Source organism: Erithacus rubecula, assembly GCF_903797595.1.
Source record: "Erithacus rubecula genome assembly, chromosome: 3".
Classification (NCBI taxonomy): domain Eukaryota; kingdom Metazoa; phylum Chordata; class Aves; order Passeriformes; family Muscicapidae; genus Erithacus; species Erithacus rubecula.
Window position 1 is genome coordinate 120,473,152 of NC_136689.1, and position 26,529 is coordinate 120,499,680.

General features: G+C 41.7%; 1 protein-coding gene across 7 annotated transcripts in view; it reads right to left on the reverse strand.

Moving 5' to 3' along the window:
* The window catches only part of PAG1 (phosphoprotein membrane anchor with glycosphingolipid microdomains 1), a 108,216-nt gene that overhangs the window by 23,138 nt on the left and 58,549 nt on the right, over nt 1-26,529 (reverse strand). For 4 of the 7 annotated variants that reach the window (XM_079300068.1, XM_079300067.1, XM_079300072.1 and 1 more), the window contains one exon: nt 23,934-23,998. The gene's annotated coding sequence lies outside the window, so the exon portion shown is untranslated. Of the gene's footprint in view, nt 1-1,975; nt 2,005-10,315; nt 10,380-23,933; nt 23,999-25,869; nt 26,421-26,529 lie in introns of those variants that run through there. The other 3 variants (XM_079300069.1, XM_079300071.1, XM_079300070.1) reach the window with 3 other exon arrangements.

The window sequence follows — 26,529 nt, forward strand, 5'->3', positions numbered from 1 at the left end:
TAAACTCTATTTGTGGCACATGTGTTTTGGTACACAATACATTGTAAAATTCTACATATATTTAATGCAGTACATTGTTGACATGGCAAAATTAAAAAGAGTTTATTAATTCTTCACTGCTGAAGGTATCAATTTCTCCATAATGTGGAAACAGTTTATGAAAAGACTATTTACAGGTTTTCAGCCTGACCTGATTGATAAAATCTGAAATTGAATACAATGGCTAAGAAATGAGCAGATATATTTGGGGAACAAAAAAGTAGCACAAATGACAATGTCTAAAGCCACTAATGACTTGCTTTAATGCACATATTTTCACAAAAATTTTTTTGTATGGGAAATACGTAGTTACACAAATTTATTTCTTTACAGCAGAAGCATCCTTTGTAAAAACAAATTCAATTAGGTACCCATAATTGTATACAAAAACATATAATAACCACTTTGTTATTAAAATCTTATAAGAAAAGATTATTTATTTCCAGAAAAAGGCCTTTCTGATCAAAGGAAATCTGGTGAATCAGAGAAGATACTTAGTTACATATAACAACTAAGTTATGTGACCAGGTTGTTCCTACAAAGCAACATTTCTGTTCATGCATAAAGTAGACTCATTAACTTCAACCATGCTGGATCAGACTTCTGAACACCTTCCAAGAAGAACTTTCCTTATTTACCCACAGTGGATAAAAACTTTTTAAAAACACTTTTTCCTTTAGATAATAATGGCAGGGATATAAATTGAAATGGGAAGAAACAAACAAAAGTTTGTTTGGAGAAATCTTAAGGGGAACTGAATCAGATTTAGTCAGGAGAAAACTGGGTGCAATGCCCACAAAGACCTCTGTGATGCCATGCAAAGGCACTGTGGCTTGACATGGATTCCTGTAAAGGTGATGGACTGTCCTCATCCAGAAAACATTGCAAAGCACACTGTGCTGGCTGCCTTAACTAGCTCCAAACCCTTGTTAGGACTCTTGAATAGAAAGTACTTTCCTTTTAAACTTCCTTTTCCTTTTTTTTTTTTTTTTTTTTTTTTGTGAATTTTCAAAGACATTTTCTGCCCTGCTAAAACATGGGAAAAAAAAATCTTATAAATATTGCAGTTTCTTTTATCCTATCTTTTTGCCTTCAAAACTCCATAATTTTCTTTTTTTCCCCCTAGGAAAAAAAAAATGATGAAATGAAAATCAAATGGAAGGAAGGAAGGGAGGAAGGGAGGGAGGGAGGGAGGGAGGGAGGGAGGGAGGGAGGGAGGGAGGGGAGGGAGGGAGGAGGGAGGGAGGGAAGGGAGGAAGGGAGGAAGGGAGGAAGGGAGGAAGGGAGGAAGGGAGGAAGGGAGGAAGGGAGGAAGGAAGGAGGAAGGAGGAAGGAAGGAGGAAGGACAGGAAGGAAGGAAGAAGGAAGGAAAGGAAGGAAGGAAGGAAGGAAGGAAGGAAGGAAGGAAGGAAGGAAGGAAGGAAGGGAAGGAAGGAAGGAAGGAAGGAAGGAAGGAAGGCAGGAAGGAAGGAAGGAAGGAAGGAAGGAAGGAAGAAGGAAGGAAGGAGGAAGGAAGGAAGGAAGGAGGAAGGAAGGAAGGAAGGAAGGAAGGAAGGAAGGAAGGAAGGAAGGAAGGAAGGAAGGAAGGAAGGAAGGAAGGAAGGAAGGTACAAGAAAGAAAGACACAAGAAAGATAATAGGGATTTAATATCTTTTTCTTAAAACAGAAACACATTTTTATTTTCTTTTAGAGCAGATACAGACCTGTCTTAAAGATATTTAAATTATTTCTACTACTAAGTTCATGATTTTGTATCTGCCCTGAAAAAGGATACTATATTCTCAGAAGACTAAGAAATGTAACTTAAGCTAATTAATTTAACCATAAGAAAAGTGGGTTTGTTTTTTTTTTCCCTTCTTCTAAATATATCATTTTAAGGTTCCAGGGTTTTAAATAAAGATAGTATTTGAGCTAAGGAAAGCTAGTGAGTGATACATGGGGAGCAGCCCCATGGAAAAGCTGAGCCTTTGAAGGCTTCAGTACAGAGTTGGGAAGTGCTGGGATGAGCCAGAGCAGATGGAGTTCAGACTGAACTGCAAAAGGAGTGAGATCAGAAAGAGTCAGTCAAGGAAGACCTCTGTGTGATGTCAGGGGTGAAGCACAAGACTGATGCTACACATGAGGCAGCCCAGCAGGCAAAAGTCAAAATAGCAAAGGGAATGACCAAGGCCAGATGATGTAGTTAATTTACAGGAAAACAGCACAAAATGCTTTGATTATATGCTGAGAGAAAGAGGTCAGAAAAGGACAGAAAAGCACAGTGGCACTTAATCCAGGGGAGGTGAGTGCTGCAGACACTGTGCATACAGAACAGAGACGGACAACAGGTAAAGCCCTGAATGAAGGAAGCCGAGCAGGCAAAATGTGCCCAGTGATTCCTCTTAGCTCCTTGAAAAGCAGGAGCTTGGCATAAGTGCTAAAGGACCTAGAATCTGCTCAGCACACATGGGAGCCAGAAGTAAATACAATTACACAAAAAAATAATTACACAAAACCACAAAAACATCTCAGCCTTCCCCTCTAGGGGACCTACAAGAAAACTGGTGAGAGACTTTTTTTAAGGGCACATAGTGATAAAACTAGAGGAAGAGTTTAAACTGAGAGTAATTTAGATTAGATTTCAGAAGGTAATTTTTTTACAGTGAGGGTTGTGAGGCACTAGAACAGGTTGCCCAGAGAAGCTGTGGATGCCCCATCCCTGGAAGTGCTCAACACCAGCTTGGATGGAGCTCTGAGCAAGCTTGTGTAGTGAAAAGAGTCCCTGCTCTGGCAGGAGGGTTGGAAATGGATGACCTTTAATGTCCCTTCCAGCCCAGGCCATTCTATGATTCTATGATTCTGTGGCTCTAAATTCACCCTCTGTGAACCCTTATCATATAGTGACATCAGAGGGGTTACTCCTTCTGTTTAATGCTTCCCAAAAAACGAGGCTGAAATAATATTCACCCAGGCTGGTGCCTTTAATACACAGGAGAGTTTCTGGAATGCTTGAGGCTGGGCCAGCACCCATCAGCTGCCCCAACCAACCCTGGACAGAAACCTGGCAAAGACTTACACTGAAAACACAACTGCCTGAACTCCCTCTGCTTCCACTATGTGAATGCCTGGACATTAAAACATCAATACACTGAATTTAGGAGATTCTCCAGAGACTAACTTTAAAGAGAAAGTTATTTGAAATCTTAATGATGGAACAACAAGCAGCTAATTTCTAAGAGCTCTCTGACAGCTGAAATTATTAACTCCTGCTTTTACAATACAAAGTGATATTGTGCTGCCCTCTGGTGAATCTCTCCATTCAGGGACTGGGATTTGTGGCTCTTATGAGGGAACTTCAGAGCTAGGTGCAAACTCTGCTGGTACAGATGGAGTTCACATGGGGCCCTTCCTCTGTCAGGCTCAAAACAGCCCTACCTGCACCCTTGGAAGTCTGTCAGACTCAAATACTTCAACATTGTAGACAGACACTGCTGAGACAAAATAGTGGTCAATGGAACTGTCTGGGGTTTTAAAAATTATTTTCCTGTGTGAAAACCATTTGAAGATGAAGATTTCTTCCACTGGACCCTTTCCACAGAACTCTCCACACAGATTATTGGGAATGCTGAGCTCTACAAGAGAATAACAGGGAAAGGCCTGGAACTCATGGGTAAGAAACCTGGTTATTTCATCTTCGGCAAAATTTAAACAATAGTCTGCATTCACATTTCAAAGTCAATACCAGTTCAGAAAACTAATCTTTACACTATATTTCATAAAATTTCTTCTTGTGGGAACTTCTTGCTTTTTAGACATCAATATTTGTCATTATTGAAATTCGTATGATAAATTATGCCTGTAGCCATTTCTCAAAATTGCACTTAAATGCCCAATTGTGTTTGTGGTTTCAGAATGACAGATATTTTGTTGCATAACCTACACTTTTATGGTGAATAATGTGTTATTTTTGCTTGTGGCTGTTGCAGGGACAAAACAGAGCTTAGGCAGTTCAGCCTGACGTGATGATGAGGAAAATGCAATTTTGGTTCCAAAAGACCTGTATGTGGAGGGAAGCAGATAGGCTGCAACTCTGGGGAGCACATGAAGCATAAATTTTAACTGGGGGGGAGGCTGCTGCAGAAGTTTGAAGTGAGACCTGAAGACCTTTGAAGACCAGCATCCAAAAGACCCAGTGTAGTTCAGGTCCAGGATCTGGGCAGGATTTTCTGAGCCAGGTCCTGAGTTCATGGTGGGACATGTCAAGGATGTGTTTGTGACAGGCAGCTGCCATGCTTCGGTGTCCCAGCAGGAGATGGCAGCGTGTCCCTCTCACTCCACCTTGCCTTGGCTTCTGGGTTTAGAGCAGTTTCATTCATGTCCTGCTCAGCCCACGCCTTCCAGAGGGAAAAGAGTGGGAGATGTCAACAGCTTCACCTCTCTGGGTTTCTTAATGAATTATAGATGGAGCGTAGGCAGGAGACAGAATTGTTCTGACAACTGAGCGACTCTGAACGCGAGGACACAAACGCGACGGGACAGGAGTGACTCGGGGCCGTGGGGATTCAGCTCCCTGTGCTGGGCTAACTGGGCACTGCCCTGCCCAGCTGCTCCTGAGCACCCTGAGCTCTGTTACAGCACTCCCTTGTGAACTGCTCAAATCCTGCTGCTTTCTTCCCCTGCCACCCCTGCAGCTCCCAGTGCTTTCACTGTTAAACTGCAAACCAAAACAGGGAGATGAGATGGTTTGGAAGATCCCCCTCACCCCATAGCACCTGGCAGGGAGAATGGGAAAGAAGGTTGGAATTTTTATATGAGATTTTTATTACTCTGGTAGTAATCCCCCAGAGAGCTATATTAAACCAGAAAATGGGGAGGCGCAAGAGATGTGGACCCAAGCTGAGACAGGAGCTGAGAAGAATGAGGTGAATGTCCTCTTGTGAATATCCAGCTGTAAATGCTGTCAATTCAGCCACAAAACCAGCCCACAAACCTGGGCTGCAACAAACAGGCAACAGCAGAAATTGTCCTGCACATGTGACTAACACCTCTCACTGTAAGAGCTTTTCATCTTCTGTCCTCCAAATCCTGAAAATACACTTTCTCTATGAAGACAGCATCCTGTAGGAGACCTGAGCATTTACCCTACACTCCTGCTCCAGAAAATTCCCTCTGCAACTTCAGACCCAGCTCAGGCACCAGCAGGCAGAGTACATCTCCAAGGGCCAAACACTGAGCACAGCCCTTGTATGTGACACCCTCAAGGACACCCCAAAGAAAGCATCTGAAGAAAAGTAATCCACAACTTCTGTACCCACAACAGTTTACAACAAACTACACACCTCATTTGGAGAAGGGGAAGGACGTGGCAGATGCACTCTGCTCAATCCATAACCATTTCCATGTCAGGACTGTTCTCTGCATGCAAATACCATGGCACTGGCAGGAAAATGCCTTTTATGCTCCTGAAACAACCCTTAAGTGTAGCACTATGCTGACCTGTGTTAAAATGAAATCAAAGCACCCTTCCTTCACCCAACAACCTTCCCTTAAACCTCTTGATTTTAAATTGAATGTGTTTTCTGACATTTTCCACTATGTGGCCTCACCAGGCTTTAACTGCAGAGAAGGTAGAGGGGGCTCCTGAGTGTCTCCTTTCTGTACCTTGCCACAGCTGGTGGATTCCTGACAGCACAACCCAATAAGGCATTACACACATATTTTATGACATCATCAGGGCTGCATTTGTTCTTGTGTGGACAAAATATTTGGGTCAAACTTTTCATAGGTATCTCCTACTGCAAGTCCTGCTTTGGAGCCTGTCTGCAGAAGCTGCTGGGAGTTCTGCTTTGAACATGAAGCTTGGGTCCACTGCAATAAATGAAACATTTTGGAGATAATTGTTTGTACAGCCCAAGCCCACAGTCTTACACTTTCTTCTTCTCCACAGACTGGTGGTTCTATTATCTTCCAGGAGTGGTCCCTGACCAGAGCTAACTCCTGAGAGGTGCATGGGATTGGTTTTGGGAAAGAGCCTTTTGACTGCAGCCAAAATTGTGCTTCAGATTGCTCTAACTTGGTAAAATCCCATCTTTTGTGTTTCAGACTGGGCATCTGATAACCGTGGGTCCTTTGGACCTTAATGCCCCTGTACTAGAGATCTCCTCTCCCTCTCCTCTCCCTCTCCCTCTCCTCTCCCTCTCCTCTCCCTCTCCCTCTCCTCTCCTCTCCTCTCCTCTCCTCTCCTCTCCTCTCCTCTCCTCTCCTCTCCTCTCCTCTCCTCTCCTCTCCTCTCCTCTCCTCTCCTCTCCTCTCCTCTCCTCTCCTCTCCTCTCCTCTCCTCTCCTCTCCTCTCCTCTCCTCTCCTCTCCCTCTCCCTCTCCCTCTCCCTCTCCTCTCCCTCTCCCTCTCCCTCTCCCTCTCCCTCTCCCTCTCTATCCCTCTCCCTCTCCCTCTCCCTCTCCTCTCCCTCTCCTCTCCTCTGTATTTCTCCACCACAGGACATGTCCAGCTTTCTACCCACTTCAGTTTCTCTTTCCCTCTTAGTTCCCAGTCCTGTTTGCTGCCTGAGGCAGCCACCTCTGCTACAGGTGACAAAGACTACATTAAGATATAAAAATAGGAATAAGTGTGCATGAGAACCTAATAAAATAAATACAAAGATGTCAAAATTTTAGCAAAAAGAGACATTGCAGATAATTCTCAGGGACATTAAAACAGATGACACTGTGGAACAGCCTGAATACACAAACATGATCCCTTCTTTACATTGGTATTAAGTGAATAAAAGCAATTGCAATTAAATGCTTCTGGAGACAGCAGGCAACAGGATTGCTGTTTGGACTGAAGGGCTGCCTGGCAGAATGTCTCTTAACACCACAGTGTTACTGGAGTCAAGATTGTGAAGTTTCTTCAAAGGCACTTAAGAAAGTTATAAAACATATTTGTAATTGGTCAAATTGCTGTTTCTGCATCTGCAATGGCTTCTTTTAGCTTCTAGCTGTCTAAATGTAGATCCAGTACTGAGCTGCACGTACCTTAAGACCAAGATTGCCTTTCTCATGCAGTACATAGTGCATTTTGCTTTTAGGGTTCCTATGCACTACATCAGGACAAATCCTTTCCTTTATAGGTTAAAGCTCTTCTGGTGCAGTTGTGTTTTGAGCTGCTTGACTTGGCAGCACTGATTTATGAGCACAGTTCAAGATAGACACATCTTATTCCAAGCAGCCAAGACCAGATGTGCACATAATGAAGGCCTGGTCCTGAAAGCCTGATGCTGGGAGGAATTACTGACATGAACAGAGCTGCTCTTGCAGGCTGTCAGACGAGCCTTGCAGAGACTGTGCATGCTATTAGCCTTCAAAATAGTTCATGTTTCTGCCTTGCAAAACAGCAGAATAATGAGCTTCTGATCTAATGTACCTTCTTCAGAAATCATGGCTGGTTTATCAAAGGATGTGTATGTTCTATAATGCCAAAACAGATCTAAGACAAAACCAAATAGTCCCAAACCACTGGTCACTTTTAAGCCTTAACATCTAGAGAGAAATAAAGTCTCTCTGAACCCATCTATCTTGGCACTGCAGAAAAATTAAAAAGCCTCTTGCAGCAGTAAAGGCTGATCTATGCCTCAATCTGCATTTATAGCCCAAGCAATTCATTCATGCCTTGTCAGACCACGTCACCTCAAGGTTAACATATTCAAAGTTGACCTGACTTCTCCTGCCACTCTTTCCTTTCTATTCCTACTAGAATTCTAGTAAGTCCACACAAGCCTGCAGTGCAGGCAGCCTCTCCTCAGAAGGAAATGAATTTGGGGAAGTAGAACGAGTCAGGAAAGTTGTACGAACAATTAAGCATGTGAATTCAAGAGCTTGGTTCAAGACAGTGGAATAGTTTTCTTGAAATGGTGGAGAATTTCAGAAGACAAGAGATGTCACTAGCAAGGTTTCACAGCAGGCAGTAAAACTAGATTTTCAAAGGAAGGTGAGCATAATTGCATGTGAATGTGATTGTGTCCTGTGAAACACAGCCTGCATCCTGGGGTTAATATACACGCATAATTATGCACCTAACCTGTCACAGAGCTATCACATTTATTTCCCACATCCACAAGGTCTTTCTATGTATAAACCATACACTCACAAATCTTGCCAAACACAGCTTCCATTATAAATCAGGCCCTGAGCAAAGAGGTTTGTAACCAAAAACTTAAAGCTCACAAATTCATTCTGCAGTGGCTAATAAAGTTCCCCCATGACCCTGCTAGCAGCACAAACCTTCCCAAGCACAAACAGGGAGATGGGGAGCACTGAGGCCACAGCTCTCAAATGCAGAGAGCACTGGCTGGGCTTGGCCAGCTGCTGAGGAAGAAACCCATAATGAAGCCTCTGTGCAACAGCTCCTAGGAACAGCACCACATATTTTCCCCAGGCTTTAGCAGCCAAATAATGACTGTCTCAAATGCAACAGCAGAAAAGCTTTATCTGCTGAGTGACCATGCCAAAGATTACAGCTTAATTGCTGCATTATTATGTTCTTTCCCACACCCCCACAATATCCCATATTGCTTTCTGGCTGCAGTGAGGTAATTAGACCACGATTAGTGCATACTTTAGAGCATATAGAAATGAAAGCTGTCTTTGTGTTTTCCAGCTCTGACACAACTACTCCTGATAGCTTTGCTTTTCCTGGAACTAGATGCTCTTTCATATTAAACAAGGCCTGTTTATAATTGCACTTTGCTGTTTATGTAATTCTACCATGCCAAATCCCCTTTCAGTTTTTGCAGTGCAACTACATTTCAAGCAACCCTTTTGTGAACTCAGTTAATACTAATGGAAACTGAGAAATTCCCCCTAGCCTGGGAGGTAAGCACACACAGAGTTTGCTTCAGTCATCTGACCTAAAAGACCTCTAAAATCCATGGCAATTGTACTTGTTCTCAAATTGGTGTCTGAATCAGGTCCATGAAACACAACAAATAGATGGTACTTTTCCAGAGGTTGCTTCCAATTTCCAAAGGACCCCTACCATATAAAATTATGAAAGACTGCAAAATATTCAGCAGTAAAACACAGTGCTTTGATTGTTTCCCAATGAAATATAGCTTTTTTTTTTTTTTTTTTTTTTTTTTTTTTTTTTTTTTTTCTTTTTAAAGGGAGAAAAATCTTACTTAGAATGAGATTCCACTTCTGTATGTTTACTTTTCTAAAAGCAGGGTTTGGTTTACTCAGATGCTATCTACAGGATCCCACCAGTGAGATCTCACCTCTATTCCCATCACATGAGATGACTAAATGACTTCTATTAATACCAAACTTTCAGATTGTTCAAATTTTCTTACTTATAGTAAGAATAACTCTACCTGAAATGAGAAATTAAAAAAATGTCCTGTCAGGACTGTCAGGATGCCACAGCCTTTTAATGTGCCTTGAGTGAGATGCACCCTCAAGCATGAAGCACATGAAGATCACATGAAGACTATCCAAATTTTTTTAAAAAAATTAATCAAAATAATTTTAAATCTAAACAGTCCAGATTACTGAATGCCAATGCTGTCATAAAATCTATGTATATAAATGTCTGGAAGACAGGGGTGTTCCAGGGAAGCTAAGTGATGGTCCTTGGAGGTAGAATACAAATTAAATCAGAAGGCCTGTTATATTTAACATTAAGTAATCTTGAAACAGAAGGAATTAGTGAGAATTGAGGTGTGATATCCCACAAAAAGAGAGGCAGCAGTGATTGAACTTGGTGACAGATGAATTTGAAGAAAACAGTTACAATGTGCTTTGTATAGATGTAGAGCTACTTCAAGCTCAAATTTATTTTCACTTTAATTGATTCAATAAAAAAATTTTAAACTTTTTTAGCATTTGCATCTCATTAGGAATGCCAGCTTTTCATAAGTATTTGGTGCATATATGCAGAGCCTTCTTGAGTGCCAGATATGGTCCCTGGCTTGAAGAGTCTACTTTTTGTCAAGATAAGACTAAGACAGCACCTGAGAGAATCCCTGTCTAAATAACTTCCTTTTCATGAAAAAATGTCCAAGAAAAAGAAGGATTTGGTAAGTTTTGAAGAGTTTTTGCTTATCTTATCCAGATACCTGGTGTCTCCACCCAGTGCCACCTCTCTGTGATCTTTTCTCTGAGTTTTCTCTGAGTTGGAAACATAGCCATGTGTGCTAAGGTGCCACCTTAACTTCAATAATGTAAAAATAATCTGAACTGGCTGCTTGTGTGTTCTGCATGATCAGTAAAGATTCACTTCTTCCTGTGGAGAGAGGGGTACCTTCAAAGTTAGCTGTGAAGGTCATTCCTCATCTCCTCTGACAGACCAGTGAACTTTCAGGCACCTAGAATTAGGGGAGGAGATATCTATAAATCATGGACAAAACCAGGGGAGGTTAATGTGTGCTGATCCACTGGGAAGGGCCTCAGATGCCCTTCTCTGAGCTGACCTCCTTGGCTGACCCATCAGACCTGACAATGTGGATAACTAAGCCTTGGGCAGCAGGAGCAGCCCTGGCAGAACACACCTTTTCACAGCTCATGCAATTTCACTGTAATTTCTCCCCAGGACCAGCATAGTGGCATCATTCTGCTCTTTCATTTGGAAGCAGAGCTGAGGTAAATGAAAACATCACTTGCTTTTGACAGTCCAGAATATCCTGTGGATTCACCTCCCCATGAACCACAGGCAGAGTCCTGCTTGGCACCTGCAGCAGCATGAGCAGGGAGGCAAAATAAACCCAACTCTGTCCTGCCCCCCCACCAACATTTGATATGTGGAGGATTTCATCCATCTTCTCTCCTGGAGAAGTAAATATAAAACCCTGGGCTTGATCCTAACAGACCAAGGCAGCAGAAATTAATCATGAGTCCTGCAGGAGTGATCTACGAGCTGGGTACCACCCCCCTCAACACACTCAAACCCCTTACTGCCTCATCCTGACACACAGCAAATACAATTATAAGATCTAATCAACTGCAACTAATGTAATTCTGAAAGTCTTCACAGCTAATGAAAACCAGGTCTTTCCCTTCTCAATTTAATTGAGTTGTTTGGTTCACACACCGTGGAAAAGAAACCCTCCATAAAGCTATGTATGAATATTGCATTTACATATCCAGCCTATCACAGTACTGGGCTCTTTTTCCTGACTGTTGGATATTACATGGTAGGAAACTATCTGTGAAGGGAAATGGGCTTCAGAAAATAAATACTTTCTCCTGTTGTTTCAAGGGAAATCTCCAGTCTGAATGTCATCTACTAACTACCACTTTGTAGTCTAAGCTTGGCATAAAAAAAGCATTTCCTTAACATGAATAAATCATGATCCCTAGTAAAAATACCCTCCTCTTGCATTAAAGCAAGAATCAGAAGACAGAATTTGGCCTATAGCTTGTAAACTCAGATTTGTTGAATAACAAATGACTAAAGAAAATCCCTTTTCCCCCCCTTCCTCCACTGTGTTCTCTTGTTGCCTGTTGGCATCAGTTTTTCTGCAGTTTAAGCATCACTAATGCTTCGAGACTTCCCTGCCTCTGTGCTTTCCTTTGTCATCATGAACATTATTTTCAAAGGAAACTCTACAATATGAGCAGCACTGAAGAGAAAGACAAATACATCATGCCTCCTGTAAAAAGTTTTTCTACTACCTTGAGTTACAAGCTGCCTAAGCATGGTGATAGAGAAGCAATGGCTGGTAGGCAGGCTAAGCAGAGCATTGCCTCACTTCATGCAATCAATAACCAGCTGGGCTCTGCTTCCAGGTTTCTCTGCTGTGCTGACCCAAATAATTACTTTCTCTCCATAGAATGTAGACTTGTTAAGGTTTTGAAAGAGAAGACTGAGATTTGATGAAAGCCTATCAGGATACAGGATAACTGCTCTCCAGGGACAGGAGACTCAGCCAAGACAGACCAGGTAAGAACAGCCTTTCACCAGTGATGCATGAGGCAAGAGCAGACAGCAAGCTCAGAACCTCTGTACGACTGATCAGCAGGGTCATTCCCACAGCAGCTGAGAAGGGTCTTCCAGCTGTGCAGATGTGACCACAGCTGGCACATGCACAGGCATGAGCCCACATCCAACATGAATGCTCACCACCAAAGCAGGGGCTGCCTCCACTCCTGCATGGCCAGGAAGCCTCCAACTCTGTTTCAGGATGCACAAATGGTGAAAAAAGGTTATGCCAGAAATACAAAGAGCAGATGGTGAGAAATAGATGAAAACATTCTCTCAGAGAGAGAATGGAATGATAGGAGTTAGGCAATAGAAGAGCTCACCTAAAATACATTCAACAGCCTTAAGCACTATACCAGACACAAACATACATGATAATGAGTAGTCAGCTGAAGAATGTATACAGCCACAATATACTACATTCCACCCAGTAATTTCAATAGCTACTTATTTTTTACAATTTACCATTACCCCACTAACACCCTGTTCAGGTTCCATTTTCCTGAACCAAGGAATCTGAATTTCACCTCCTTTATTCTTTGAGACATGTGCCATGCTCAGGCCTCTTATAATACCTCCTGAATATGGTTAATTTTAAAGGATAACCTAATGCTATATGGTGAAAAAAGTTTGTTGTTTTTGGTTGGTTTTTTTTTAATCCTTTTTCATCACTTTGGGACACTGTTTTTTTTTGCAAATTAATCAGATTCTGCAGAAGGAAAGAGTTTTCAATGAAACTATTTATAAGTCAAGAAAGAGACCATTAGTTTTTGAAAGCTGAAACATTTACAGATTGATTTGATGGCAGTGACAGTAAATTAATTTTTCCTTTTCTTGAAAACACAACTGCAATGAATACCTGGAAAACTGCCTGAAGAACAAAGGTCATCTAGCTCTGCATTTACTTAGATTCAATATCAAATTTATGTGCTACTTTCAGAAAAACAACCATGTTTTCCTTATAGATGGTACTTTTTGAATTTTCAGCTGACTTGAAACATATGATTGCAGAGGTTAGTTTGGGGCAGCTGCTAAACTACATGCTTTGCTATGTATTTCCATGAGTTATTCAACCAACAGGAGAATTGCAGGACTTAATTCATCTGGAAGAAAGCAAAAACAACAGAAAGATTCATCAGGCTACCCCAGTTTCACAAGTATAAAAATAGCAGAAGGTGCTAACAGATATTATGTGGGTAAGAATGAGAACTAGATTGGCATTGGAGAATTTATTCTTAGAAAAATCTCTCCTTTTGGAATTGTTACAGGAATGCACTGACCCAAATAGATCATGGCTCCTATCATTCCCTAGTGCGTGTGAACAGATAAAATGCTGACACGCACCAAAAAGGTTTGGGGCAAAAAACAGCAAGCACAATCTGCAGGAAAATGCCAGAGAAAGAAAAAGCACAGCAGCTGGTACACAACTGCTAATGGGCAAAGACAGCACTGCTGGCAAACACAGGTGAAGTGAAGGAAAGGAAAATGTCAGCCCAGGGATGGAGTAAACAAGGCAAGTACCATGGGTGCCTACTGCTGTCTCAGAAGGACAGTCATTTCAGGATACACAGTTTATTCCACTGAGCTGGTGCTGCCCAGTGTCAAGCCTCAGGGCCACTGGTGTCCCTCTAGTGCAGCTTTCTGACTTGGCTTGGTTGCCCATGGCTGTTTTGTGGCTCTGCAGATAAGGCAGCAGGACTGGGAGACCACAGATCAAACCCACAGTGTGCCTCACCAGCTGAGTTACAGAGCACAGCACAGCAGTAACAGTGCAGAATTACAGTCTTCTCTCCTTGCTTCCTCAGCCCTCCACAGTTTTTTATTTTCTCCCAGCAAAGTCCCAGCAGCTCTGCAGGCTCAGTGAGGTGTCACACCTGTGACAGGATGTGTGGAGACAGCCACCCATCGTAATGTGTCTGAGCTCCTGTGTTCCAGGAGAACATTCCAGGCAATGGAGGCTCACAAAGCATGCACATAACCAACCAGGGGGATGCCATTTAGTTGTCTAAACACTGGCAGCTAGAACCACCTGAGCTGCCTAAAGGCATCCAGGATGTCTGGGTGTTTATGCAGATACGTCCACACAGATGAACAACTTGATGCACAAACTGCAGGAGATTTGTGTCCCTCTGGAGTGACAGATGGAGGCCAAAGGCCATTTCAAACACCATTCAATTCCCTCTCTTTAGGCAGATGAAACCTGCACCTGGATGAGGTCAGCAGACATGGCACAGGACCAACCCTCACGCTTCCCAAATAGATATTAAGAAACTACAAAAAATGTACCAAGGCACCTCAAATGGCATCAGCTGCTTCTCATGAGCAGCTGAAGGGGTCTGATTGCCACTAACTAAATGGGGCCTGAAGGTGCCTTGCAGATATTTGCCTAAATTTAGGAGTTTTCAGCTGCACTTGACTCTCACACCAGTAATGCCATTCTTTACTATTACACCAGCACAAACATCTTCCTCTAAAATAATTTCCTACACAAAGCTGAACGCTCTTAGCACTAAATCCTTCTCAGAAAGCAATAAGGATTTATTCAGGGATAAAATATTTTAGTCTAATATCAGAAAAAACACTTTTCTCCAAGTAAAACAATGCCAGAGCATCACACTCCTTCCAGCTGACACGAAAAAAAATTAATGTCCAGACTTTCAGAAATGTTCACTATCACAGACGTTGTAATGTTTAATTATCTGATGGTGCTTAGGACCTTGGGTAGAAAAGAAAGAAGCAAATAAAACAATACAGATCTAGTCATCATATGAATATTTAAGACCCCTCTGCTGCAGCATCAATGTGTGGGCTCATATCAACACTGTGTTTAATGTCCCTATGCAGCTACTGTAAGCACAAAATTAGCAAATAACTATCAAAAGACCTCTATTCAGGCAAAAATGAACTTCTTTTCCCTTTATGAACATTTTTAAACAAAGTGGGTTTTTTTCCTGTAATTTTTCCCCATTAAAATTTTATATTACTGCAAAGACATAGAAGGCAGGAAACTTCTGGCCCAATTTTGTTCCCAATTGCTCTTGTATAGTAACTGGAGGCAGAATTTTGTTCTCCCTGTAGAATTACGTACAATTGTAGATTTTCTTTTTTTTAATGCAACATTAACATACAGATATACAGACTCAAATATTAAAATTAAATTACAGGCAACACTTCTCCAATTAGCTCATATAAAAGTAGAATACATAATTAAGCGTCTTACTCTCCAGTTAAAGAGACCAGCAACATTTCTAAAGATAGAGGAAAATGCAGAGATGCTAAGGAAAAAAAAAATTCTGCTGCAATAGAAATTTCCCACTAATCTCAAAAAATTAAAGTCCAGTCTTGGACTTCTTTTGTAGGCTATTCTTGCTTTGTCTTTAACATTGGTGTGCTGTTACTAATGAAACAGCCAAGTGCCCTGTAGATAGTGCTGAGGACTAGTTACTATTTTCTGGAAGCAAGTTACACCTGAAAATGTCAGCCTTCAAAGTAAATCCGCCGAGACCGAGCCTCTTCCCAGAGTAAATCTATTACACGTCAGTAAATAGATGAGATATAAATAAAGTAGGAGCTCTGTGCAGTGTAAATCAGGCACTGGCACCATATTAAGAGGCTTATGGCAATGTTACTTAGCAGTATTTGTTTTAAAGTCTCAGCAGGCTCGTCCTGCTGAACGTTTTGTGTAAAACCATCTGCCCAACAGACAGAATGGATCTCTGAGTGTGTCCTGCTTGGTTTGTAAATTTACCTACTGTGACTAAGTACATAACTCATTATTAAAAACAGTCAGACCTGGTCTTTCCTGAGGGCAAACTAATGTTTCTCATCATCCTTAAAAAAACAACACGCAACATGAGATAAGGAATCAGCAAAGCATTTAAATAAGAGCTGTTATTTGATAGACTCACTCCTGTGGCCTGAATCAACATGCAAATGTGGACTCCCAATCATCTTCAGAAGATAATTATAATTCATAATTGGCACTTTAAAGAGTTTTCTTGGAGCTGTGCAAATATTGACTAATTAGCCACACCAGAACCCTGTGGGCTAGGCAAGCAGGTACCCTAATCCTCTTTTTATCTGAGTGAATTGCTGGACAACAAAACCCCAACCCTCACCTGCTGCAGGGGATGAGAAGATGGGGAGGTGTCCAGCCCCATTCCCTTCACCCAGCCCCCACTGCTCCCACCACTGACATTTTTCCTCATCTAGAGGGGATGAGATGAGCTATGTACTAGCAGAGCTCTGGAAACAGGGGACAAACATCAGCTCCTTAGCTAAAGTCCTGTCAAGCAAAAGGTCTAGATATTCAAATGTCAAAATAAAGCCTGAGGATTTGATACAAGTACATGCAGTATTTACATGAGGATGGTAGCCTCTTCTGCCAAGGAACACTTGAACAATGATGTACTGCACAATTATGGCTCATTCCTGGAAATAAAATATTGCACTGGTACTTGTAACTAAATAGTAGGAAAAGAGGCCTATGTGTATGGAGTAAGACACTTCTTTACTTAAAATTCAGGGAAATGTTATTATTCACTGTGTGCCCAAGATTAGGCTGAAGAAAGTGTGTTAGAGCCTCTAGAAGGCTCTACCTTCACCATGCCAACAATATCTTCAAGATAGGTCTAAAAATGGACTCAAGATCCTTGGAGGCCACAGCAGCTAGAATTGAATACTGAATACATCCTCCATTAAATCCAGCTCTTTAATTAAATTGCCTGTAGGAAAGCAATGATTACTCATTAGTGTCTCAGGTTTTCTGGTTTAAACCAGCAACCACTAATGATGGCTTTATTCTAGAGCTTTGCTACGAATCACTACATTCAGGGCACAAACAGGTCTTTTCCAAATAACTGTATTATTGCAAGCTTACAACATACACATGATATGCAACAAGAGCCATTTTTATTTGGTGTAATCCTGCTTTGTCTATTGAAATAATTGGTCATATGTTGTGTCTAATTTCAGCTACAATCTCTTTAGGGCAAAGACTGTGTCCCTGTGGTTTTGTAAAGCCTCATTCACAGTTATAATGGTGTATAAATTAAATAAATAATGAGAAAATATGATCGGTGGGAATTTATTCTGCATTTATCAGGAATTTACAAGTGAGGATTTACATATTTTTTAAATGGATTTTTTTTTTTAAGGACCTTCCAGAGATCTGGTTCTCTCCTCTGTTTTAGAAATTGAAAGATTCCTTTCAACTGCAGCAACTGTTTAGGTAAAAATAATAACAGGAAAAATCATGTTAGTGTGGTGACTGGTTGAATAATAAATCCAGGGTTATTCCACTCTGAAGCAAATTCTTCTGCATGGTTAATGTATAACAGCTTCTGAGACAAGCAGGTTTTCATCCATGGTAAAAAGCATTGAGATGATGGTATTTTAACTACTGTATTAATTATCAACTCTGAGCAAAGCTAGACAAAACAAATACTAGGAATAGAAAATAACAAAACAAATCCTAGGAATAGAAAATAACTGGATGCCTTAGCGAGCAGAATTCACTGAAAAATTCCCAAACCAGAAGAGTACAGATTAGGTGGCTTGGGCTGCAATATGATAAAAGTTTTTGTGCTTAGAAGATTTGGAGAATTGTGAAACAGTTAAACAAAAATTAATATTTTATACATTTGGCACTCCTAGCCACTCATCCCACGTGAGTGCCCTAAATGCTGGAACAGGGGCTGGGGGATCATGGCCACAGCAAGAAACACACTCTCAGCAGTAACAAGCCAGTCTAAAGCCAAAGCAAGTCTGTGCTAAAGCTCTGTATGATATACAGTTTTGTGTATGTGTATGTCTGCTCTTTTTTTTTCCTTTTCAGGAGGAAGACAAGGGGAGGGAAAGCAAGAATTTTTATCTCAATAAAGAAACATGTTTATACAAAGAAGCATTCAGCTTGCTCTGAGGATTCAGAGAGCAGCTCAAAGGACCTCAGGACTCTGCTGGGCTCCCACACCTGGACCTGGCAAGTTAGTGGGAACACAGGGTGACTTGGGTCTGTAAGAACAAATGACAAACACTAGAGTAAGTGCCTCTTTCCAGGTACTCCAGTGTATATCTGCAGCAGGTAAAACACAGCAATAAAGTAAAATAAGTCAGCTGTGTTATTAGAAATGTTAATTGTCCTGGCTGGCCTTTTGCCCTTGAAGACCTGCAACTTTACAAGCCTGTAAGGTGAGAGGTCTGCTCCCCACAGCCTGAGCCTGTAATTACAGATGGACATGCCCCATCCTTCAAGATGCCAACCCAAACTCAACAAATGTATAATTTTCCTCATTTTTCTTTTAAGTTAATAGAACTAAAACCTGCAAAGGGAACAGCATGTGAAGTCAACCCTGTACACTAGGATGGAAAATGCACTGATTTGCACAGAGTTAATAACATGCCCTAAAATGGCCATTCACCCTCAAAAGACATTAGCATGTAATAGCAGCTGCTTATCCTCTGAGTGCAGATGAATATTGGAAAGAGGTGCTGAGAGGCTTTGTCCTAGAATTACATGTCACTGGCTTAAACATGATGTGTGAAAATTATTTAAATTGCCCATATTAGTCCAGGGCTGAAATGGTCTGGTATTGTTAGGAGTGGTGCAAATGTCTTCCTCTGGTCAGGGTATTGTTTGAGAAGAACATGTACCTATCTGAATGTCTAGAAAGCCTCACCACAACATGAAACTAAAAAAACAAAAAATCACCCTAGGAAAATAACATTGAAAAATATTAACTAGTTAATGATAGTTTTTAATTGTCTTACATATAGATTTATTGCAAGTATGAGCACTGAAAGAGCAAGAACTGTTATTTTTCAGATAAATGTTACAGTTCAAATGTCACTGACTATATTACAGACATTCACAATTGGCTCTGAAATGTAGGAAAAAAAAAAAACCAAACTTACACTCTTGTATGAAGGTTGGCAATGATCACAGTGCTAACGACCATGAGAGAAATATGAGATTTTTTTTTAAGCATCATTATCTAGTGGCCTTGAGTGCTAATCAAAACAAGGACTGTAATGCCTGTTTTAATGGGGTTTGTCTCAGCAATGTTCCTAAATGGAATAAACTATATTAAATCCATACAAGCTACAAAGAAAGACAAATGACAAAATAATACACTGAAAACGTAAAGATTCTTTTAATCTATTATTAACTGAGTTAGCATCTCTGACAGAGTTAACTGTGGTTTTGTAATCCATTTACTGAATTGTACAACTAAAATAGAAATGTTGTTGTCCTTCCGTTTAAAACAACAGACAAAATAAGGCCCAAATCAACCCACAAAATGGCCTGGCAAAGGCCACACTAGAACAGGCAGCATGTCTATTTTCTTCTTTAAAATCCAGGAAAGCAGCTTCTCTGGAGTTTTTCTCAAAGCAGAGGGAATCTGATCCCACTGAGGTAGAGGCAGTCCTGCACATAAACTGAGCACCACAAGAAGGATGCCCTGGGAAGACAAAGGGCCCCCAACTCTCCATCACTGACCCAGTGCTGCAGGGACAGACCCTGACACCCACAGGCTTTGGGTCATCCTCCTAATCTTTACAGCAAGAGGCAGTGAATGCCAGGAAGATGAATTCATCATCCTCCTCTGCCTTGTTCCTTTGGCCTTGCTCATCCCTCCCCTGCAGATGTTGACCAAATGCACAGATAATGGTGAGTTTCTTCAGCTTGACACCTCAGAGGATCAGTTACATCTGAATTCCTCAGAAGGAAGTAAATGGGTTTTCTGTTCTATTTTGCTGTATTTCTCACACTGCAATGGGAGGATATGTAGCAGCTGAGGGGGAATGCAGACTATAGCATTTTGGGCAGATCCTTCAGGAAGAGGTGACAATTTACTGATGAAATGACAGCCAAGGTATAGAGGTAGTGACACTTTTATGTTCATTTAGATGCAAGAGTGAAATATTTCCAGAGGTCTAGTTTTAAAAGGATGGATTAGCTCTTTGTTCATAGTGTACATAAAAAGTTGGATTGTGCATCTTATTTTAAATTTCAATAGAAGTCTTCACAAACTGAAGATGTAGCTTAGGGAACATAAAATTCATTCTGTAATTAATGAGTTCCCCCCAGTATTACAGAGAAAAAAAACCCTGTGGTTTTATTGCTTTTGTAAAATGCTTGTTCTCCAGCTCTGAAGGGACTGCAAAAGGTCAGAGGTGTTGAATATACATGATTTATGAAGTCCTCTGGGATGAGATGTGCCATGTAAATATAAAATATTATCAGAGCATGCTCTCTTTAATTCACATGCATTGACATGGAATTGGCTGTGCCACAAGAGCAAAACTAGGAAGCCAAGTCAGTCTGATGACAGCAGATTGTCCAGGACTACTGACAGTCCAAACAGCACAAGGATAAGTTCATTTCACAGACATATTTACCTAATGCTGAAAGTTGCTGCCGTTCATCTGGAACTGGTTATATGTAGATATGAATGTGAGGACTGTGTTACATAGAAATGACTGAGCAGGCAAAGATTGTGGAGTGCTCTGTACCATGATGGAAAAGGGGCTTCTGACAAAGCTGTAGGCACAGGAGCAGCCCATGCAGCCCATCCACCCTCTGCAGAAACTCTGCCTTACACAAGTCTGTTCCCAAGTGTTTGCCAGAGATGCCTGGGATGCCGTGGTCCTCACGTGCTCTGCAGAGTCACACTCAGGTGGCACTTTCAGCCTCAAAACATGCATCCTGTTTACCCCTGGCTTTGACAGAGGCTTCCAAGTTTCCCCTGCAGATATGTACCTTGAGATTTGTTCACCTCCAGCTATATCTATCCCAAGAGGCTTCCTAAAAAAAAGCAGTCTCTCAGAGAACTGGGTTGGAATGAGCTGAACTGGGCAGCCCCATTGCCTCTCAGGGAAGTATAAATTATACTTTCAGCCCACTTTTTGGGATTGATTCCAATTTCTCTTCTTCTTCTGTCCACCATAGTCTGTACTTCAACACTACAATAATCAGTTTGAAGTAGTTTTCAAAATATTTTAACAGCTGGAGCAATGACATCCTTATTTGACTTTACTGTAAATGGAAAAATTCCCATTCCCTCCCTCCAAGACAGAGATTGCAGATCATATTCTAAATTCTTTTCAAAACCTTGGCCAAAAGATATCACCAGCACAGTCTGTTCCTCTTCACATTATTATTCCCATTCTCACAGATTCTTTTATCTAACTCCCTTCTGCCCTGAAGTTTACAATCTCCTTCCAAGAATTTTTCAACTTCCGTTCTCTTAAATTCCCTCTCTTATCAGCTTTCAAATAATGTGACTTTATTTTAGAAAAATGATGCTGTGAATTCAGCACTACAGAGCAATCTGTTCCTACCTTTTTCCGTGTGCTAAAACACAGAATCTAATTTTAATTTTTTTCAATATAAAAAGGCACAATACAGCCCTTTAGCAAAAGTATATTAACTTCTTGCTCATAAAGAAAAAAATGAAGTTCTTACTTTTGACTGTATTAATTCTTTCCCTTGAAAATTGATACGTCTGTCTGGATGATAAAGGAAATTTGGATTATAGTATTCAAGAGAATAATTAAAAGAAGTTATTGCACGAAATGATTAGATTTTCTAGCAACACAAGTTTGATTCTGTGATAATGTTAAAGTTATTCTCACCTATGCAGAACACTTCTCATCCACACAAGAGGGGCTCTAAATTTCCTCTGTACTGAAAAAAAAGCCATTGTATTTTCTCTTCACTGATAATTTCTTCTACTTTCTTTAGATAATTTAATAGATTTGCTCATTTGGCTATAGCTAAATTGCTGTAGTAGTGGCAGACAATGACACTTTTAAGGCTACACTATACATGATTAATCTTTGCTCCAACTGAGAGCATTTATCATCTGGGGGCTACCCCTTCCTGTTTGTTTTTTCCTTCTGTTTTCAGTTCTCCTTTCCTATCAAGGAGAACAACAAAAATCATTATGGGTTTTTAACCTAGGGAATGACATTTTTAGCTCTGAGGCCTATGTGCAAATGTAAATTTCCAGCTGTTAGAACAAAGAAATAGCAAATGTGAGGCAGATGTTAATATATTATTCATTGTTGGTAATACAAGCAAAAATCAACCTTGAAAAATCCCCCAGCTATTCTAGTAATGAAAGCTTACTCACTTGGGCATTTACACATACCTGTGCCTTCAGAAATCAGATCTAACTAGTTTCTTGCAATCCGTGGAGTCTAGACAAATCCTCTGTCCTCTTCTGATGTTAACAATTCAAGGGCTAGAATATACAGCCAATGAAATCATCTCCAGATGTTTCTTCTGCTTAGCAATCTGATGAATACCCTAAGACCATTTACTGCACAATGCAGTCAAGTGGAACCTGGGAGGATTCTGGATCCTATGCTGTTTTTCAGGACCACACTCAGCACCAAAAGTTAAACCACATGTTTGGTTTCTATCAAGCACCACTTGAACCTAAGTCTTCACACACTTATGAAGCCAGCTCTGGCAGAACTGATGAGCAACCACTCTGAGCTCCCTAAGAACTCTGCTCTCCTTTGAATCCACTGGCTGAAAAACCACAGCACATCTGTGAATGCAATAAGGTGCTTCCTGCTGAATCTAGTACATTTGTTACTTCTACCATCTTCCAAGCCTTGAAAACTTCTGAATTGACTGTGCTGGCATGGTGAACACAACTCATAGTCAGTGGCATGGAGGACATTCAAAGCATACTTAAAGTTTAGGTTTCCCTCCAGAGAGGGTCCAGCCTTTGTTTAGCCCTCACCAGAACACATCTTTCATCATCTTACTCTCTCATCTCCCAGCATCCTCCCTATAGACCTTGGATCCCCATGAATCCTGAAAAGTCCTTCAATCTAGCATTAATACAGCAGCGACTTCTGAATGCCTAGTGTCAGGCACATTTGTGTTTGCAATTCCTTTCACACTAGGCAATTCATTAAGGGCTCTGTTTTGATTACCAAAATGTGTGAACACAATTTTGTATCTCATCTATACAGGGTCATTCTTATGTCAGCTCGTTTCTGACTGTGACAGTCTTTTCCCATCCTAAAGGCAAAACAGTGTTTACATTTGGTTAGTTAAAATATTTACATTGCACATTCAAATGATGCATTTTCCCAGTGACAGGGCTCTCCCTGGCATTTCCTCCTGTACCTAATATGCAACGGAAATGATTAAGATGAATATTCTGGGTGTCTCTAAACAAGCAGATTAAGGAAACATGCAGCACAGCAGTACTATACTAACACTGCTAGACTTTGTAATATGCATGCAGGCTGTGAGAACTGCCTAGCATGAAAGCCTGTCTTTTAGGACTCCAAATCAGAAGAGTTACACATTTCCTCATCAATTTATTTCTAATAGATTCTTCATTTATTGACAAATTATTTGGCCACCCAGTGCATGAGGTAGAGTAAAACCTGGGAGAGGAGGTGACAATGGTGCTGTTTGTAGATTATAGTCCACCTGCAGATAAAAGCCTGGAATGCACTGTGTCTGCAGGGGAATAGAGATGATGGGAACTGCTACCCAGAGAGAGAAGAGTGTAGAAGGAAAGGTGACACGAAAGTTTGCAGGGAAGGCCACAAAGTGACAGTATTTCTGGTGACTGCACACTCCTGTTTTCACATAACATTACCAAGTTGAATAAAACACTGCAAGTGATGCAGCACCAAGAGGTCCTCCAGACACACAGCATGAGCCTCTCCCTGAAGGGACAAGCTTGAGCCTCGTAGGAGAGAAACTGAAATTCAACATAATTTAAAACATATCATCATCTACACTGCAAACCCTTAATCTCACTCATTTATTTGTTACTACCAAACAATGGAGAACCACGTGCAAGTCTCTCTGACAAGAAATTAGAGAGTAGCAACTTCTTACACAGAAACTCTGTAGCAATGCAAAATTATGAACTGAAAAACACATCTAGGGTATATTCCTTACCTTATAACAAAATCCACACAGGTCTTCATACAGACTCTCCCAGTGAGGAAGCAGAAGCTTCTGGGCTGAAAAAAACGAGATGAAGAACCAGCTGTTATCTCAAGACCCCTGTCTGTGCTTATATCCATCCCAAACTCTGCTGCATCTTTTTGTTTACAGAAATATATACAATAGACCGAAGTCGACTTTGTAAGCAAAAGCTATTTATTTTAAATTGACCCTGCCCACTTAGTGTCATATACTCTGAAGGAAATGGGTTATAAAAGTCTCTGTATAAGTGAGGCACACAACATCTAGCAAACAAATATAATGCGAGATTATTTTGTGTGGGACATGTATTTACTCCACTTTTTAAAACTAACAGCAAATGAAACTTTGTTTGCCAGTTAAAACCAATCAGCGAAAGTAACAGGCTTTAAACCAGTGTATTCAAAATAATAAACAACCAATTTTGATTTAACCTAAAAGCCTGCATGGAAGGAGTGAGCAGGCTCATTACCTGCCTGCCTGGTGCCAACCAGCCCCATCACCAAGCAGCCTGAGCCGTGTGTAGGGACTAGTGGGCAGAACACTCCTGCAGAAAGGGGATGCCAGCAATCCCCGGGCTGAGGGGGCCAGCACAAACACAGATTCTGCATTTTGAGCCAGCAGCTAGCAGCCTCACAGTTTAATTCAGCACTTGGAAACGTGATTTCCTTTGGCCATCCTCGGGAACACAGTTTGGCTGGCCAGCTCACAAAGCCCCGCCGTTTTTGGCAGGGAACGTCCAGGATGATGGGCAGCGGCTGCCGCTGTCACTAGCAGGATGTTTTCTGGAGTTTCTCCTGCAAGGCAATGTGTTTATTCTTCGAAACAGTTGCTCCCAAAAGATTAAAACTGAACAGAAGCACAAAAGCAGCGTGTGTCCTCTGGGGCTGCTACGTGCCATCGGGCAAACAGGAGGTACAAGCTGTGTTCTCCCAAATTACACAGAACAAACGGTGCTGCACTGGCAGAACTGACTAAAGTTCCTCATGTACACAAACTCTCCTCATTTTAACCTCTTCTTAGGAAAAAACCTTTCAAACACCACTGGTATTATTGAGAGCTCTAGATTTAGAGTTGTGTGGGGGGGTCTTCAATGCAGCTGAGCCCATTCATCCCAAAAGCACATCAACCTGGGCACAAAAAACATGCAACAGCCACAAGGCTTGTGCTTTTAAGACCACGTTTGTTATCATCCCTAAACAGCAGTACACACTCTCTAAAACAGACTTAACCACAAAGAACAGACAGCAATATGAACAGCAGACACTCGGACAAAACACATCTTTACTTAGAAATTAAAAAATATAGTCATAAAACCCACTAAATTATGATTGAAGCACTAAGAGCACATGAGAAATACTGGCACAACAATGAAAAATCTGTTTGGCACAGTCTATGCAATCATACTTATTGCAAAGTGGCTGGAAGAATAAATGCAACACTGATTATTCTTTCTGCTAACGTTAATTTTTTTTACCACTGTACAGGGTGCATTGTTCTCCAGGGAGTACCTTGAAGGATGAGGAACTGTCTCTGGTAACAGGAAGTATTTACCTTGCCTAATGGCTATATATCAATGCATTTCTACTAGCAAAATTAATTTGATACTGGATATAAATAGTAATTTTTGGCTTAAAAAGCATGATGGAGAAGGAAACTAAGTAGCATTTTCTTTCTCTGATGGGAACACATACAGTTTTTTTATTCCTGGTAATACAAACTAAGCCCACATAAAGGGGAACAGACAAACTTCAACAACCCTCAGCATGATGCCACCACGAAGCTTTATTCTCCCGCGGAGTACAGAGGACTTCTTAACTTTCCTCCCTGTTGTATCACCCTCATTTTAATAAACAGCCAAACAGCAGCAATGGCCACTATCTCCCGATACTCTACAGACAGAGATTACCTTTGGCTAACAGGGACTCCTGGCGCCAGTCCCGCTCCGCTGTGCGCTGGACACTCGCTCCAGCAGCGCTCCCGGCTCGCTCCCCGCGGGCGCTAACGGGAGCTCCCAGCCCGGTGCCGGGCGCTGCCGCTTCCCTGTGCAGGGCAGATCCAGACCCCACTGCCAGGCGGGACTGGCTGCCGAGCGGGCACAGCCTGCCAACAATGCCGCCTGTCAGCCCGCCCAGCCAGCAGCGGCACAAAGGCTCCTCCGCAGCCCCGGACCGCTCTCCTCTTCTGGGAGCGCAGGGTGATGGGAGCGAAGGGCAGAGAAACGCTGGGCTGGTTATGATGAGCCGGAGCTCCGCTGTGTCCGGAGCGAGACAGCAGCATCAGCGCGCCCGCGGAGGAGATGGAATCCGCACTGGCCAGAGCACTCCCTGCCTCGCTTCACACATCTCTGTTTCGGATCCGTGGGTGGCTGCATGAGCAAGCAGCCAGAATAGGGGAGGAGTTAGACAAAAATGCAGTTTAGGACTCGAAAGCCTTGTCCGCCTTTTACAGAGGAGGACGAAGAGGCGAAATCGCAGCGCGCCGAGAGCACCGTGCCCTGCCCAGCCCAGGTTTCCCAACTCCCGGGAAGCGCCTGGTCCTGCCCGGCCGGGTGCCGGGACAGGCACAG